Source organism: Helicoverpa zea, chromosome 24 (genome assembly GCF_022581195.2).
Source record: "Helicoverpa zea isolate HzStark_Cry1AcR chromosome 24, ilHelZeax1.1, whole genome shotgun sequence".
In the NCBI taxonomy this organism is placed as follows: domain Eukaryota; kingdom Metazoa; phylum Arthropoda; class Insecta; order Lepidoptera; family Noctuidae; genus Helicoverpa; species Helicoverpa zea.
In genome coordinates, this window is record NC_061475.1 from 9,418,450 (window position 1) to 9,434,758 (window position 16,309).

Genomic DNA, 16,309 nt, shown 5'->3' on the forward strand with positions numbered 1-16,309 from the left:
ATCTCCCGTATGTGACCTAGTCACGAACGTGACAGAGTTAATGGCGGTTTGCTTCAGAGGTTACAGGATGTTTAGGTTGATATATAAACTTCAATGTTAGATTTCTGCGTCGGAAAATATCGGGTAGTTTCCAGAGAACTGTCCAAGGGTCTTTTGGAACCGATTGGAGGCGCATTGCAGTAGGCAAGTAGTGACGACAAAATCCCTCGCTTGCGAGATCGCTTCTAGGTAATAGACCAGGTAAGCTTTATGTCAGAGGCTATTAGGAAGATTAAGTGGGTAACAATTTGTAAGGTTACTAGATAAAATAACCACGATGTAGCTTCTTTCTTCTTATTACAGAGAGATTTGTGTTTTGTCACTCAACAGTATGTGTCAGAGTTTTCTCAAATCTGCGTTTGAAGTGGAATATTCTGAGCAATAGTTGAGACAGGCTTTGCGTGTTCTCCGAAATTACCAGACTCCGGACCGATTTGTCAAAGTTTCTGAAACCTTCAGGGCAGGTTAATAAGGCTACGTACCTACCTATGTATCTAATAATATGTGTAGTATAAGGTAGATACTAAACAATGACCAACATAACGGATCAAGGCGAGCCAACAATACTTAGTAATTAAACTGTTTACCCTTCAACAACAGCGTGATATCTTAAATATGTGTTTACACTAAGTTGTCCCAATTACGTGTCGTTACATTATAGAAATTGATGCTATTAACATAATCGCTTTTAGCCGTTACACTTACGAAAGCTGCCTCGGGCTTTGTGACACACGGACTTGTAGGATACACAATACAGAGAGATACAGAGCTTTTTGATACGGTTTTTTAAGAGCTTGATGTTATTTTGCTTGTATAGAATCGAGTACCTATTTTATTCCCGCCTTTCAAATTAATAAAGAAAACAAAATCAACGCTCTGCGACTGCTTACATTTAAATAATTTATAGAGCCTGCATAAATACTTCGAAATAATGCTTTGGCTCTTGAACCTTTTCCCAATCATTTAATTTTTTCAGGACGTTTTCAGTATTAAATACATTATTACAACTATGTAGTGGGCGGTTACATCGCTAAGAACGATCGCTTCCAGACAACTTTTTGATAACTGAGATAAGAAGGCACACGCTATCTTCCCGAGCAAGTTATACTCCCTTCACGCTCGTATGTACCTAGTGTCTCATGTCAGTACGTTTATTGTAATTGCACAACTAGTGTTTAGGGCGTGAGAATTGAACCAGTACATCATCGACGCGTGACGTCACCACATCACGCCACGCCATCAGATATATCAAGTATTGATAAATGTGTTAAAGATATGAAAATACAGGTACATACATACAGCTGCTCTGAAGATAGCTTACTAGAGACTGAAAAAGTCATTCAGTAGTTCCTTAGATGTTCGGGTGAAACTGCAGTTCTTAGAATGAAAAAAATCTGCCTAGTCTTTTCCCAATTATGTTGCAGCCGGCTTCCAATCTACCCAGGTTCAGCTGAGAAACAGTGTTTTTATGGAAGCTATTATAACAGCCATTGCTGTAAAAATAGAGGTTAAGAAAATGTAATAATTATGTCTAATCTGCAAGACTCATTAAACAATATAGGCGGTTTAATTATTATAAGTGCAGGAGATTATGAACTTCATTTGCTTAAGGCCAATGACATAATCATAAATGTTAATAATGTTGATCATAAAGGGGGCGCAGGTAGATCCAGGAAAAGTTATAAAATTGGTGCTGAATAAATATTTTCATGTGTTGAATAATTGGATCGACCTCACAACGCACACTGTAAATTTTCAGTTGGTCGATAGTTAGATCTGGCTCATAAATATGTAGTACGAAGGTAGTACGCACTTTACAACGATCAGGTGTCGGCTAACAGACTGAGGATTTTGATCAAATAAAGTCAACAAGTCTTTAAATAATTTTCCAAAAACTGCAGTGACGTAAATAAATTAATCAAAATTGCCTCAACCTTTGACAAGTTAAAAGGCTAAGCAATAATTATTAATTATTATTCATATAGAAACACTACATGAGTAATAGCACACGTCTACCGGATATGTTGATATAGTAAATGTATGTAATCTGACATTTAGTTTCCGTTGTATGTATCTTACTTAGATAAATATGTGTATATGTATGTTATGTATCTTGTAATGGAAAGCGTAATATCCGCAGATTACTCGACTTATTTAGTGTTTTTAATGTTTATTGAATTATTATTATTACTAAGTTAATTAGAATTTATGGTCATGGGTTATATTTATGTGAAGTCTGCAATAGTCGCATTTGAGAATATGAGTTTCTTATTTATTGAGGAGAGGTAAACATTGAGGTGTATAGATACTATTGTTATTCTTTACTACAAAATAATTTTATAAGAAATTGCTCCTTAATACCTCCTGAAGCACTAAAACCGTTGGCGAAAGCCGTATATATCTGTGCAGTAGATTTCTATTTTACGGACGACGTACAGATAGGCAGACTTCGTGTAATAATATAATGACAAAAACCTGTACCTAATATTCTTCAATTGACGTTACAAACTAGTGATTTCATGTCTTTCGCTGCAAGAATTAACTACTTCGTCTCATCATCGTCATCATCATCATCTCAGCCATAGGACGTCCACTGCTGAACATAGGCCTCCCCCTTAGATCTCCACATATACCTGTTCGACGACCGAGGAGACGACCTGCATCCAACTTCTTCCGGCGACTAGGTACCTACTCGTCTATCTTTTACTTAATTCTTCACATCTATAACAGCTTTATCATCAAGATCGCGTCTCAAGGCGTGAATGAGTGCCGACACTGCCGACCTCACTGCGTATCACTTGCGACATAGCGTGATACACAAACAGACAGTCGTGACATAGCGATTATATTGTGTGAGTCGTTCTGAGACATGTCATATAGACCATTTATATTGTTGCCAATTGTTTTGATTGAGCTTGTGATCGGCTTTTGTTTCAATGGTACAAACGTTAGTAGTAGGTAATCTTTTTAACCACATTCTGGTGTTTGACAAAATATATGTATAGCTACACTAAGCGTTTCCTGCGCTTCTACTCGTGTCCCGTAAAAACGATTTCCCGTTCTAGATGAAATGATGAAAAAGTGTTCCCAAAATTGAAAGTTCTTAAAATTCGTTCAGTAAGTATTTCCGGAGTCTTTAGGATTAACATCCTAGCGGGTGTTATTACTACATATAGCTCAGAGGAATTTGACACAAATTACATACATTCATATCGCAAGTTCGCATCAAGCTACATACAAGCTTGCATTTAGGGTGCATCGCACATGCAAGTACAACAACTCAAAGACGCCATTAATAATGCAAATGATCAAATAAATCACTCAACCAAATTATCTATAATGCCCAATCCTATAATAAATTATTCTACTTGTAACTGACAGTTTATTCAATCGGACACAATCTACAGTGCTATATGTAACGCCCAATCGCTCAGCCTGATTACACCCATAGACAAGACAATACCTATGAAATTATTCAATCATAGACAATAAGATTTTTGAGACAGATTGCAACAGGTTTGGGACGTGAAAGGTGACATTTGAGATGAGGTATTGAATTGATATTACAGTTTACTTTTTTTACAGTTTTGAATTATTTCATGGAAGGAGTCTTATTTCTGCTCAAAGTGGAGTAACTTCGTTCACCAATAATTTGCTGGTTTTGAGCTGCTCTTACTTAAATCCTTTAAACCCGGATTCGGGAATCGAAGAATGAAGGGCGTTCACCACAGTATTTTTTGGGTCCCGTACAAAAAGTTTTGAACCTTTATCTGACGCTGCCTTAGGTAGTCAAATTGTGAAGATTATGTCAATTTGGTAGTTTTGTCTATAAACTACTATGTCCTAAATGGATTGATACGTAAAAAATACCAGTAGTTGAATCAATTACCCCATTGTAATGGTTAACTATAACTGTTTTGGAGTTTCAAATACTGGTGTTACACTGGTTGTATACTGGTATACTGGTAATGGTGAGTAACTTACGGATCTATCGGTAGATTCACCAGGACTATTTCTCAGCAACATTCCCTCCACATCTTTGCACCATCACACAGCTATGATATACAACCAGAGCTGCTAATATCTTAGTCAGTCTCCGTCCTCCCATACGTTACTGCTATACCCCGCACGGCAAGTGTCGTGGGTATAGGAATGTGCGCTTAACGCTTCCATCACGACTGGGCTGGAGGTAGGCTGTAGCCATATGTGTTTGGGAATGTTGCTTTATATTGGTAGGGGGACCATGCTATTGGGTTGAGGGTAAAAAAGTAAAAAAATTGTGTAACATTAATCTTTCAGTGCCCTGAGGAATCACTGAATTTTATTAATATAGCTTCGCACTGAAATGGGATAGTTGTTTTATTCAGTAAATAAAGTTCTAGTACTCTGGGGTAGTCTCCTGTTTCAGTAATTTTTCAAACTGCAAAAGACCAATATAAAAATCTTAGCAGTAGGACGTCTGTGTCCCCATATACTTCCAATAGATTGCCGTAGTCTAATAGAAGCAAAAAATCATAGTGACCCCACAATATCACACTATAGATCATAGATCGATACTAGATCATTAGGGCGGCGTGATCGATACGCGGCGCGCGCTGCTCACGCGCATACATTATTCATAACTCCGCGACTTATACGACTCGTGCGCGTTGGAGAGAGACAAAAAATAATTCAATTGAGTAGTGTAACGTTGATCGACTGACGTCTGTCTAGAAATAGTGGTTCAACAAAAACTGATCGTTAAAATCGTTCGCTAATTAATAAAGAAGTTTAATGCGTTGCTATGACAACCATTGTGTTTATGAAGGTTTATTGCAATGTTTGATGCCGTAGAAGTAGCCAAGTGAATAAAGTCTGCGTCTTTAGGACAAATGCACAGGGTACAAGACTGGTGCATTAGGTACTAAAATGTTGAAGAAATTCATTCCAAGAAGACTTATCTGTATTAAGGCCTAAATAAAAAGGAGCATGATTTTTGGGTTTTAATACTTCAGATTTCTAAAACCTGTTTATTTGTGTTCTTACTCTTCTTACTATAGTTCGGCCATTCAGAGAATGCGTTCCTGACACGTCGCGATTGAACTGACGACGTAATAACATTCATTGATTATTGATATAATAATGTTGTTTTAATGCTCCTCAATTGTTAAAACGGTAAACAACCAGCAAAAATATTTTTATCGTAACTGCAACGCCATTGCAAAGTTACGTCGTCAGTTTTTTTTTTATTTTTTTTTTATAGAGATAGAATTTGACATGAACACCATATGAGTAATATCAAATTCTTATTGAGATGACTAAACAATCTTTCTGCTTAAAAATTCGTACGGCCCTTTTAGGCTACAGGATCCAGAAGAACATGCGATAAGTTTTAGTAAAAATCTCTCAAATTTTCTTCCACCCAACAGTGAATACAGATTTTGCATTTGAAGCCTAGATTGCATATCGAATGAGGTGTATGTTGCTCTAAATATAACTACGAAATTATCTGAACCTATACCTATAAGCTAAGATCTAAAGACAAATAGTTTCCTAGTCTCAAGTGTCAATAAAGATTTTTATAGACTCAATGTCTAGGTACAGCACGACAAGAACTAGGTCATTGAGAAGCGTGTCCATTGGCTTATGTCTTAGAACTTCTAGCCAATAGTAAACCTATGATGTGTTGTCAGTTCTAAGGTCTTAGGTAATCGCCTACATTCTAGGTATTGCTGCTGACGTGATGGTAATTAGGTGTTGGCAAATTGAGTTTCATCAGATGAGTGATTTGTGATTACTGACTGGTGTTATTTAGATTTTTCGGAGCTTGTTAGCACCTGGTTAATTTTTATAGAGTAGCTTTTTAAAATGTGTAGAATTTTAGCACATCTGACTTTCTCTATTAAGGCTAAGACATTATCCGTCTTACCACAAAAACTTTTAAACGTCAGTTTGAAGACTTGTCTAAAAAATTGTCATATTATGACGTTGAAATAAGGACCATTTTGCAGCCACACTTTTTTTAGACAAGTCTTAGACACATGTTTAAGTTTTTGTAGTAAGACCATAAACTTTTTATGGGAATTTTGGTATTTTGGAAAAGTTTTGATAAAGATGATTGTAGAATTTTGATTAATTTTAATCTAAAATATCTCCCAATAAACATGAAGTGAATACGGGAAATGAATCGTTCAGGCGCCTTGGTTCTCCAATTAATTTCTTCTTCTGATAAGTATACCTTCATTTTTTAGGAACGAGCTAAGCTAAGATCATCTATAAGAACATTTAATTTTAGATAACCATATAAGTATCATATCCTGTTAGTATGCTCACCCAACATACCTTTAACCAGCAAGTTTGAATTTATTATTTCCCTTTATTAAAGCCCGAAGCCTACTTAATCTATTTAGCCCGGTCAAAATAGACATAAAAGTAGTGGTCAAATAACAAAAATTCCCACAGAGCTGATTTTTGGTGGAGAGCTAGATTTGATCATTATAAATAAAATACTAAAAGTCCCCATCGATCCCATGTGTGCGTCAAAAGTTATTCGAGGTCAAATGTCAAAATTTTTGGTTTTTTGTGTTTTTTTCGAAAACGGTAAGTTTTATCAAAAAAATACATCAGACTAAAATTGTAGATTATACAATTTTATACAAAAATGGCATTAGCAGTTTTCTCCTAAATGTTACCATTCCTGAGATATCGCGCTTCAAAGTATATTCCATACATGACATGCACACATTTCCACGCCACCTGTGAGGTAGTATACTCGGCGCGTTTTTTTTATCGTGGTTTCCCCTGTAGACCTACTCCACTAACTGTCATGACAATTTTAGGATAGTTTAAGGGAATAATTGCCGTCAAGTTCTAATATGATGTCATTATTGATATTAACTATTGGGTTAACTATTATTGTGATTGTTTTAGATTTATCAGATTCATACAAAAACTCGTGGTGGCCTAGTGGGTAAAGAACCAACCTCTCAAGTATGAGTGGGTTCGATTCCAGGTCAGACAAGTACCAATGAAACTTTTCTAAGTTTGTATGTACTTCCTAAGCATATCTTGGACACCAATGACTGTGTTTCTGATGGCACGTTAAACTGTAGGTTCTGGCTGTCATTGAACATTCTTGGCAGTCGTTATGGGTAGTCAGAAGCCAGTAAGTCTGACACCAGTCTAACCAAGGGGTATTGGGTTGCCCGGGTAACTGGGTTAAGGGGGTCAGATAGGGCAGTCGCTCCTTGTAAAGGACTACTTAGCTACATCCGGTTAAACTGGAAGCCGACCTCAAAATAGTTGGGAAAAGGGCTTGGAGGATGATTTGATACTACAATCATTTTTGCAATTGCAAAAAATAATGTCAGGAGTTTTTCTGGAGCAGGTGGGAGTAAAGTTTTAATAGGGTCCAGATATTATGTATCAATTTCCAACCCCAGTCTTCTGGATAAAAATGGAAATGTCGAAGGAAAATTAGCATGCGATAATTTTTTACACTTTAAAGCGGATTGTGCGCGACTTCAGCGGTTGAAAAAATTTTGTTCTGTGTTTAGTAATGCAGAACCATGCCTTAGGACTGCAGTACGCTGATATTTATGATTTAAAAGTGGGCAATCTAGCCTTAGCGACAAGCCACGTGAAGGTAATTCAAAACCCCATATGACCCAAGATAATATCGAGGCTATGCGGCAGTTAATTGTCGCAGACCAACATGTAACATACCGTGACATGGATCCGTGGGCATTACGATTGTTTTACATTCCCCAAAATTAAGTAAAGTCTTCGTGGTAAACGTTTCAGCACACCTGAAAAAGCTGTTGACTCATACAAATCGGCCAATTTGACTACCCCCACTTCAGAATGGAATAAATATTTCAAGAACTGGGTTTAATGCATGCAAAAGTGCATTAAATATTGCGGAGAATTCTCTGAAAAACAATAAATGGTATTAACCTATTAGATTGTCTATACTTATTTCAAACGACAAAACTTAAAGGCAGCCGTCGTACATACGTGGCTTGTATGTGCATATCATGTGTAGTGTGACTTTTTGAATCGCGATATCTCAGGAATGGTAAGATTTATGAGAAAACTGTTAATGCCATTCTTGTAGAAAATTTAAAGATCTACAACTTTGGTCTGGTGTCTTTTTTTGATAAAACTTACCGTTTTCGAAAAAAACACAAAAAACCAAAAATTTTGACATTTGACCTCGAATAACTTTTGACGCACACATGGGATCGATGGGGACTTTTAGTATTTTATTTATAATGATCAAATCTAGCTCTCCACCAAAAACCAGCTTTGTGGGAATTTTTGTTATTTCAAATGTCTATTTTGACCGGGCTAATTTGGCTGTATAAGGCAACGAGAGCATGTTAGCTGCCAGCTCACTGCGACACACGTGTGTTTAAGCGACAGCACAGTGGTGAGCGCGTGACGTTAATTATGTGAGTGAACAAGTCCTACCTACGTATGTGGATGTTGCGGTTGATCGCATCGGGCTGGTGGCGACCGAAAACTGGAGCTAACCTAGTACGAATTCTTACTAGTAGCTACGCTTTCAAGTTAAAATGGCTGAACCGTTTGAGATGAAATTTTGTACGGAGATATCTGGTATCCTGGAGTTAGGATGTAGTTCCCTCAAGAAGCTGACTAAGTCGCGAACGAATCGAGTATTTTTATAATCACGTTCCAAGACCTGTGTAGAAACACTTAAAGACCCTTATGAATTCACTAAATGGTACAAAATAGCGATGAGCGCGCATCCTGCAGCAATCGGCAAATACATGGAGTGCCAATCGGTACAATTACTGACACTACAAATTATCTCTACGTGACACCAGTTCGATAATAACGGGTTATTAGTACGTATTTTCTATTTCTAAAATTTGCAGTGGTTCAATGAAAATGTTCTAGTTTAATATGTGTTATGAGTTCGAATACGTTGTGTTGGTTTTTAACTAAAATAATATGTGAGAATATGGGAAGGTTTAAACATTTGGCTGTTTTTATTAAAATGCATGTCTGGTATTTGGGAGCTGATTGTTTTTAAAGCAATGATTACACCCTGAAAGGGCCGGAATCCCTCTGAATTTGATTTGGATTTTGTCAACAGCATCTTATAAACATTTGTTTTTCTTAGATGAAAAACTATTTATCATATCTTCCCCTCGTCATCTCGTCGTCCACTTTCATTGCAAAACATCACACTTGGAAGCACATCTTCTTTAGACATACATTTACATAAACACAGCATACCCCGTTACAACACACGACAACCTCTCACGTACCGACGGCTCAACAAAAACTCTAAATAGTTGTTCCCGTGAATATCGCAATCAGATGCCTCTATATGCAGTGTGTTGTCTGCAATTAGTGCTAATACGGACAGGTGTAATGGGAGACCTGTCTATGTTAATACTGAGGAATTAACATACAGGATACACTTACTTATAGGAATAAGGGAGTATTCTGAGGTGAAGAAGAGCTTGTGGCTATGTCAGAGATTGAATTGAACATCATGTCATAGCGAGTTCTTCCCTATTTCGGAAGGCACGATAAACTATAGGCCGCGGGCTGTCATTTGAACATTTTTGGCAGTTGTTAAGGGTGGGTAGAAGCCAGCAAGTCTCTTAGCCAGTTTTGCCAAGGGGTATCAGGTAGCCCGTGTAACTGAGTTGAGAAGGTTAGATGGGCAGTCGCTCCTTGTAAAACACTGGTATTCAGCTGCATCTGGTTAGACTGGAAGCCGACCCCAACATAGTTGGGAAAGGATCAGGAGATGATGAGTGGTTCCCGTGAATATCGTAATCAGATGCGTGTATATGCAGCGTCTTACCTGCAATTAGTGCTAATACGGAGAGGTGACATCGTCGGTGTAATGGCAGACCTATCTATGTAAATAGCAAGGAATTAACATACAGGATACACTTAGAGGAATAAAGGAGTATGCCTGTTTGAGCTGTCGGTAATTTGTTCCTGGAGTGAAATTCTGGTAGCCTGGTCTAGGCAAACGCCGTGGCTTTTTATGGTATTTTGAAACTTATGTGTTGGGAAGACTTCAAACTTTTGACTTTGATCAAAACCTTCTTGGAGCCTACAATGACTCGCAATCTTAAAACTTAATAAAGCCGTAAAATTCGGTAACATTTTTATTTTACGACCATTATATTTATTTGATGAAGTAACTCCGCCTGACGTCTGTCAAATCAATTCAATCGTGACCACAAGTGCGTGTCAATTAAAACTAGAAAATCTACACAGAATACATTTTTATTACACTGATTGGCCATGTTGGGTAATACAAGAATGTACTGTTAAAAACATTATTAGTAGCTGTTCCCCGTGGTCTAACTACTTACGTCCCGCAAGCGGATAAAAAGTACTGTATGTGTTTCTCAGGCTTTGGAATATCTGTGTCATTTTTGTCGTGAAATCCAGACATACAAACGGACTTAGTTACTTTTGTATTTATAATATTACTAATGATTTTTTAAATAAATTAAATAATGTTTGCAGAAGCTAGTAAACCAACAGTCTCACTAACACTCAATAAAAAGAACCAGATATGAATGACTCTAATACGAAACAATTTCTCGTTGATAGATATGATTTACGGTAAAAACATTACCGTTAGCGTATCATAAGTTAGTGTATCGGTAATTCGGTACATGTGTTCCGCAATGAAGATATTCATTAGTCCTTGTTGAGCTGGCCGGGGACGTGACGATGCTGCTAATGTACGATAGATTCAAGATAGCTCAGGGCTGGCTCCATGGTGAAAAAGTAAGAAAATTAATAACTACTTACAATTTATTTGGTAAAAGAAATCAAAAGAATGACGGCTGGAAAAATGTGCAATCGATGTAACTCCATATTTATCATCATCTGCCCAGCCTTTTCTATTAATTTTGGGGACTGGTTTCCAATATCAAAGGATGCAGCTGAGTACCAATTTTTCATGTTTCCAATGTTTCTCGTACGTTTTGTTATTGTGGACTGACGATAAACACAGTAAAGACCACGAGCCACATACATGATTGTCGACTAAGAAAGGTCTCTTATTAGATACAAAAAGTTTATACCTAGAAAGTAAGTTAATTAGCAGGAAAATAGATCGCTTACAAAGTATGCCTGTGAAAATAAATACACTGGGCTTTACTGTGATTTCGTTATGAAGAGAGAAATATGAAATATTTTCTTTATTAAATATTAAGTATCTTTTAATCATAGATTATGCTTGTCAGCCCTACACGGCACAGACGCGCGACGCTCCGCGTTTCGCGCACACCTCGGCGACTTTTTTGCCGCACGCCACACATTCCCGCTGTCTAACCGGAAACCATAATTAGTGCCTTTTTAGACGAGCGACAAAAAGTCGCCCGCGTTTTGTATATGGTCGCGTAATTGGCATCCATTTTAGATGAAAAAGTGGTCGGTGTGCGCGGTATGTGTGGGGGACACTTAGCCAACTGGTGGGTGGTGCATTGTACAAATGTGCATGTTCTATATGTGTTGTGGGTGGTTGTGCATTTGCCTTTTTTTTTGCTAGTGAATATGATGTTTAGTCTTGTCGTAAAGGTACTACTACATAGAAAGTTTTCTTTTGTGCATGTTTGGAAGGATAGCAATAAGCTAGATCTAAAGGCATTAAATCATATCTACTTTATGAAAGGTCTCTCAATTTTGTCGATCAATGAAAGTTTAGCTTCTAGCTAGCAAGACAAAATTATCACTTTTCTATTTTTTTTGAACATAACAATCTCAAAAGTTCGACACGCACAACATCAAAAAAACTTCACATCCATACTTTTAATAATCCATCAATGTTAACAAAAACTCGAACACAACCGGTAGCCGAATAAAATTCCGAATTGACACACAACCGCAGTCAGCGGTCGAACCCATCATCTCGATCCAGACAACCAATCGATCATATCGGAGCACCGAGTGATATAATTATCTCGAGCGAGTCACGAACTTATGATCGATTGAAACTCGATACTTTAATGTTTTGAACTCTAATCGATTCGATCGTTATCGAATAATTGAGTATTTATTTATTTATCTGTTGCTAAATATCGTGTGTGGAAATATTAATGATGGTTTGTAAGTTGTTTGTAGGGCTTGGAGACCTTTGCCATGGTTAAAGTAATCAATCTCAAAGGTTTACAGTTAATTTCCTAATGGACAGTTTCTGAGCACTTTTTTTGGCGATTTATCAACTCGATATTAAGGGAAAATTTATAAAAAAACCGTTGAAAAAGGTAATATCAGAAACAGGCAATTACTCAAAAGTACGTGTATACTTACACCACCAGTAATAAGCCCCCTTTTTAATCCAGGTTTAAGTCCAAACACTAACGTTTAAAATATTTATAAGATAGCCAGTTAGTAGCCATGATAACCATATCCCGCTGTGGAGCCATTAGCCGACGCAAAGATGGCCGCTAATCGATCCAGATATACCTAATCGATTACAACGAATTACTAATCGCTTCCCGCTCCAACACTAAAGGCTAGTCCTAGGTTTAATGAGGGGGAGATAATCTGTGGTTAGGTAAAAAAATATGGAAGAACGTAATTGTTTGCAGGAGAAGGATCCAAGATACCGTACTGAAGAGCTTTTAGGTGACTTCATTTCCTCAGGATATTATTTAGTTACATCCAAATCAGTCTGTCCTCGTACGCTCGCAATTTACTCGAATACTAGTTGCAATTTTATGCGATTTTCATCGATAGAAAAAGGTTTTAGTAGGTCCATCCATACCTTCGCAAAACCGGATCTGATCCTGTTATTATAGAAATTGTAAAAATTGCCACACATGGCTGAATGTAATAAAGCAAAAAATGTCTCAACGGAGTTTCTTATCTCTTTCAGTTTTCGATGTCGGATATATTTTTTTCCTCCCATCCTAGCCACCCGTACTTTCTAGAAGCCATGTCATGCCAAATTAATGAAATCTCCTAAAACCCACAGAGGCGACACCCACGACAAGTGATAGACAAATATTTCATCGTGTCGTCCATCAGAGCATAATGAGTCGTGTCCTACTGTCGATGACTCACCTGTTACCGGCCTTACACTGGGCACTTATTTATTTTTTATTAAATAGTTTTTGCACATTGTACAACGGCGGCCTTAAAGACTTAGGCGGTTTCAGCCAGTCCTTTGGGTGGTGCAGAAATAGCAGCCTTAACCGATAGTTTGCTGCTAAAGAATGAGATTGATGTCAAAAATACTTTGGGGAAGGGAGAGTTAAATGGTTTCCCCGTTGTTAAAAAGGGTTTTCTCTAGGCATCTACATGGTTAAATAGGGACTTTCTAGAGGCCATGTCAAATTAATGAGTTCTCCTAAAGCCCACATAGGCTTTACAAAAGCGACGCCCACGACAAGTGATAGACAAATATTTCATCGTGTCGTCCATCATGAGTCGAATCGTGTTCCGCTTGGCACCGCTATTAACTAACACCAGCAGTCAGAATGACAGATGGTCACCTGTTACCTTACAAAAGTTACTTTGCTGACAGGTTGACTGATTTCAATCTGATGTCAAAATTTCCTTCAAAGGGGGAGATTAGGAAGGTTTTCCTAAGTAGGTCTTACAAAATAAAATATTGTTCGTACAAGGCGGAAATGAAATCAATGATAAAAGCTACGTTCTTGATATAGAGAAGTGAAGTACTTAAGAGCTTCAATCCAAAGTCCAGAATCCAGAGATCCAAAGTCCAGCTTTAAATTTATGATACTTTTAACTTAGTGTACCAGGGAGAGCATGTTGTTACACTATAATTCTAAATCCGAGGCCGTCAGGTGGATTTGAGAAAACTCTGACACTATCAAGCCCGAGTTTGAAAGGGAATTACAACAGAAAAATGGTTAAATATTAGAATGCATCTAAAGTAGTTTAAAATGATCTCAAAACATTTATAGAATATCTCCAGTCACAAATAAAATTATCATCACTAACCACCGATTCGCATCTATCGTGATTCTAATATCTTAATTCGTACCGAGTAGAGTGTGCACACGCACCTCGGCCCACATCATAAGTGTAAACAGCTATCTAATGTGCGCCGCATTAACATAAGCCGACGACTTTAATGTCGTAATTCTTACGGCCAGCGCATAGGTACCGAAAGAAGGACCAATAATTTGCGTTTTGTTTGGAAGACTTTGCAAATTCCTTATGAAGGTTCAATTTCGACCCTGGGGTTGATTATTATTTTTCAATAAAATTCCATTAATTTCACCCCAAAAAGTTCATCCTTTACCTCAGGATTTAGACCTGCTATTTTACTAAAATTATCAGTAATGCTCCTGCTCCATCTGCGTCTTAACGCGTAAAATGTTGGCATTACACAGATGTGGCCAACGTTTTAATGGCATTTTACACAAATGGCATTATTAATAGCATTAAACGTTAAGCGATAACTCGGGTGTCGGTTTTTTGGACACATCAAAGGGTTTTAGTGCGTAGTTTAGCGCGCTAAGTTATGTTGGCTACATTAATGCCATCTCACTCATAGGACGCAAGGACGAGCGTTGATACTTTGTTTAAGCGGTAACTGCATTTTACGAGCACGATAATGGAATGGTCAAATTAGAAAGCTTTAATTTTTATAATTATTTTGTGTGTCTGAGTTTAACCTCTTTAATGTGTGTTAACGCGTGACTTCATGAGGTATTAACTCTTTGCGGAATTGTAACCTAAGTGTAGCCAACACGCATATTTAATGCCCTCGTGTAGTTGGCCATTGACATTAACGTTAACGCTAACGCAGATGGAGCAGTAGCATAATATTGATATCTGCTTTTATTGAGAGATATAAATTCTATAATTTTTTTTTATTTCAGAAATTATAATTTAGTTTCGAAATAGACCGTCTTGAACAACAAAAGAAACAAACAGTCGCACATAGGGGTATTTTGCATTTTTAGCCGGGCGAAACTATTAGTGCGGGTTTTTCTGCTGTAAAGTAGATAGGACTTACTAATATTTACAGAAAACCATTGAAAAGGCCTTAATCCTAAAGTGAGTATTATGGGCTGATACGATGATAAAATAAAGTAATATTCATGATTTGGAGAAGGTTTTATTGACTAACTAATTAGATAAAAATCATATTGAACAGGTATTCTCTACTTAAATGTTTGTAGTTAGAGCTCCCTGGTATGCCTAAAACAATAAATAAGCGTGTTAAAAAGAAAACATTTAATAATTTGCTTGAAAATAATGGTTAATTGTTTTTAGTTTACACCAGCAGTAACGTCTTAGTTCTGTCAAAAGTAGCAAAAAGTAGCACCTAATGTGTGTAATATCTATCATCTGACAATGTTTGTAATACGTTACAACAGAAATCATTAGCCGGAAGCACTCGGAAGATAACTATATTCACTGTGGAAAGTACAATATTCATTAAAAAACGGTTAAAACATTTTGAACTTTAAGAATTGATTTTGAACCTTAAAAAATACACATAAACATTATTAAATCCTAACAAATAAAACTGTTCTTACCTGTATTATGATAATCCATAGTAGTTTTGGTTAAATAGCTCACAATAAAACAGTTCTGAGGTTTCAAACACGGTACGTTTTTAATGTAGCCAGAAACTGACGCGAGTGCATGTCACAATGATCAAGTTCCGAGAGGTTTGTGGCTGGATGGCGCGGGAGTAGGAGCCTGAAAATGGTCGGATTTTATTCAGTAGTTACCTGGCTTTCTAACAAGCATTAAATTTTTCTTTTCTGTTGAAGTTTGTTTTTCTAGTTTCGCCCGGCTAGAAATGCAAAATACCCCTATGTGAGTCGTGTAAAAAGTTACACTGAAATAACTGCAATACAAGTTTGACCTTCTGTACGCGAATGTGTTGTGCAGCACTCATTACTTATGTAATTACATATCGATATGTTTTCTAATTAAAACGATCTCTGCATTAATGGTCGGCAGATCTCGTCGATTGCTCTGATCTTAAGGTGTGGTTCTCATGTACGAGTAAATAGGTAATCAGTTGAGTTTTTAATTGATTTCCCGAAAAAGTAGCTGGTGCTCAATTTTTACATAAGATTTTAAATGTTTTAGTTAGGTACATTGTTTTTGAAATAAATAAGACTCTAAAGTTTTTTTATTGATATAAGTCATTATCAACTAATGATTAATTATCTTTCTTCATTTAAAAATCCTTTAAGAATAAAAAGTTTTTAACCTTCTTGCCTTTATTAATCTAATTAAAACGATGCATAAATGCATCAGAAACATAAACACCTACAATATAATACTT

At 36.9% G+C, this 16,309-nt stretch overlaps 1 protein-coding gene and 1 long non-coding RNA gene across 3 annotated transcripts in view; both read right to left on the reverse strand.

Annotated features, from left to right (window-relative positions):
* The window catches only part of LOC124642364 (NADPH oxidase 5), a 62,370-nt gene that overhangs the window by 22,330 nt on the left and 23,731 nt on the right, over positions 1-16,309 (reverse strand). The window lies entirely within an intron of this gene.
* Positions 15,102-15,594, reverse strand: LOC124642366. Its single transcript, XR_006985759.1, has 2 exons — positions 15,546-15,594; positions 15,102-15,204 (listed from the first exon to the last, which is right to left on the reverse strand). It is a non-coding gene; the product is annotated as an uncharacterized LOC124642366 (long non-coding RNA).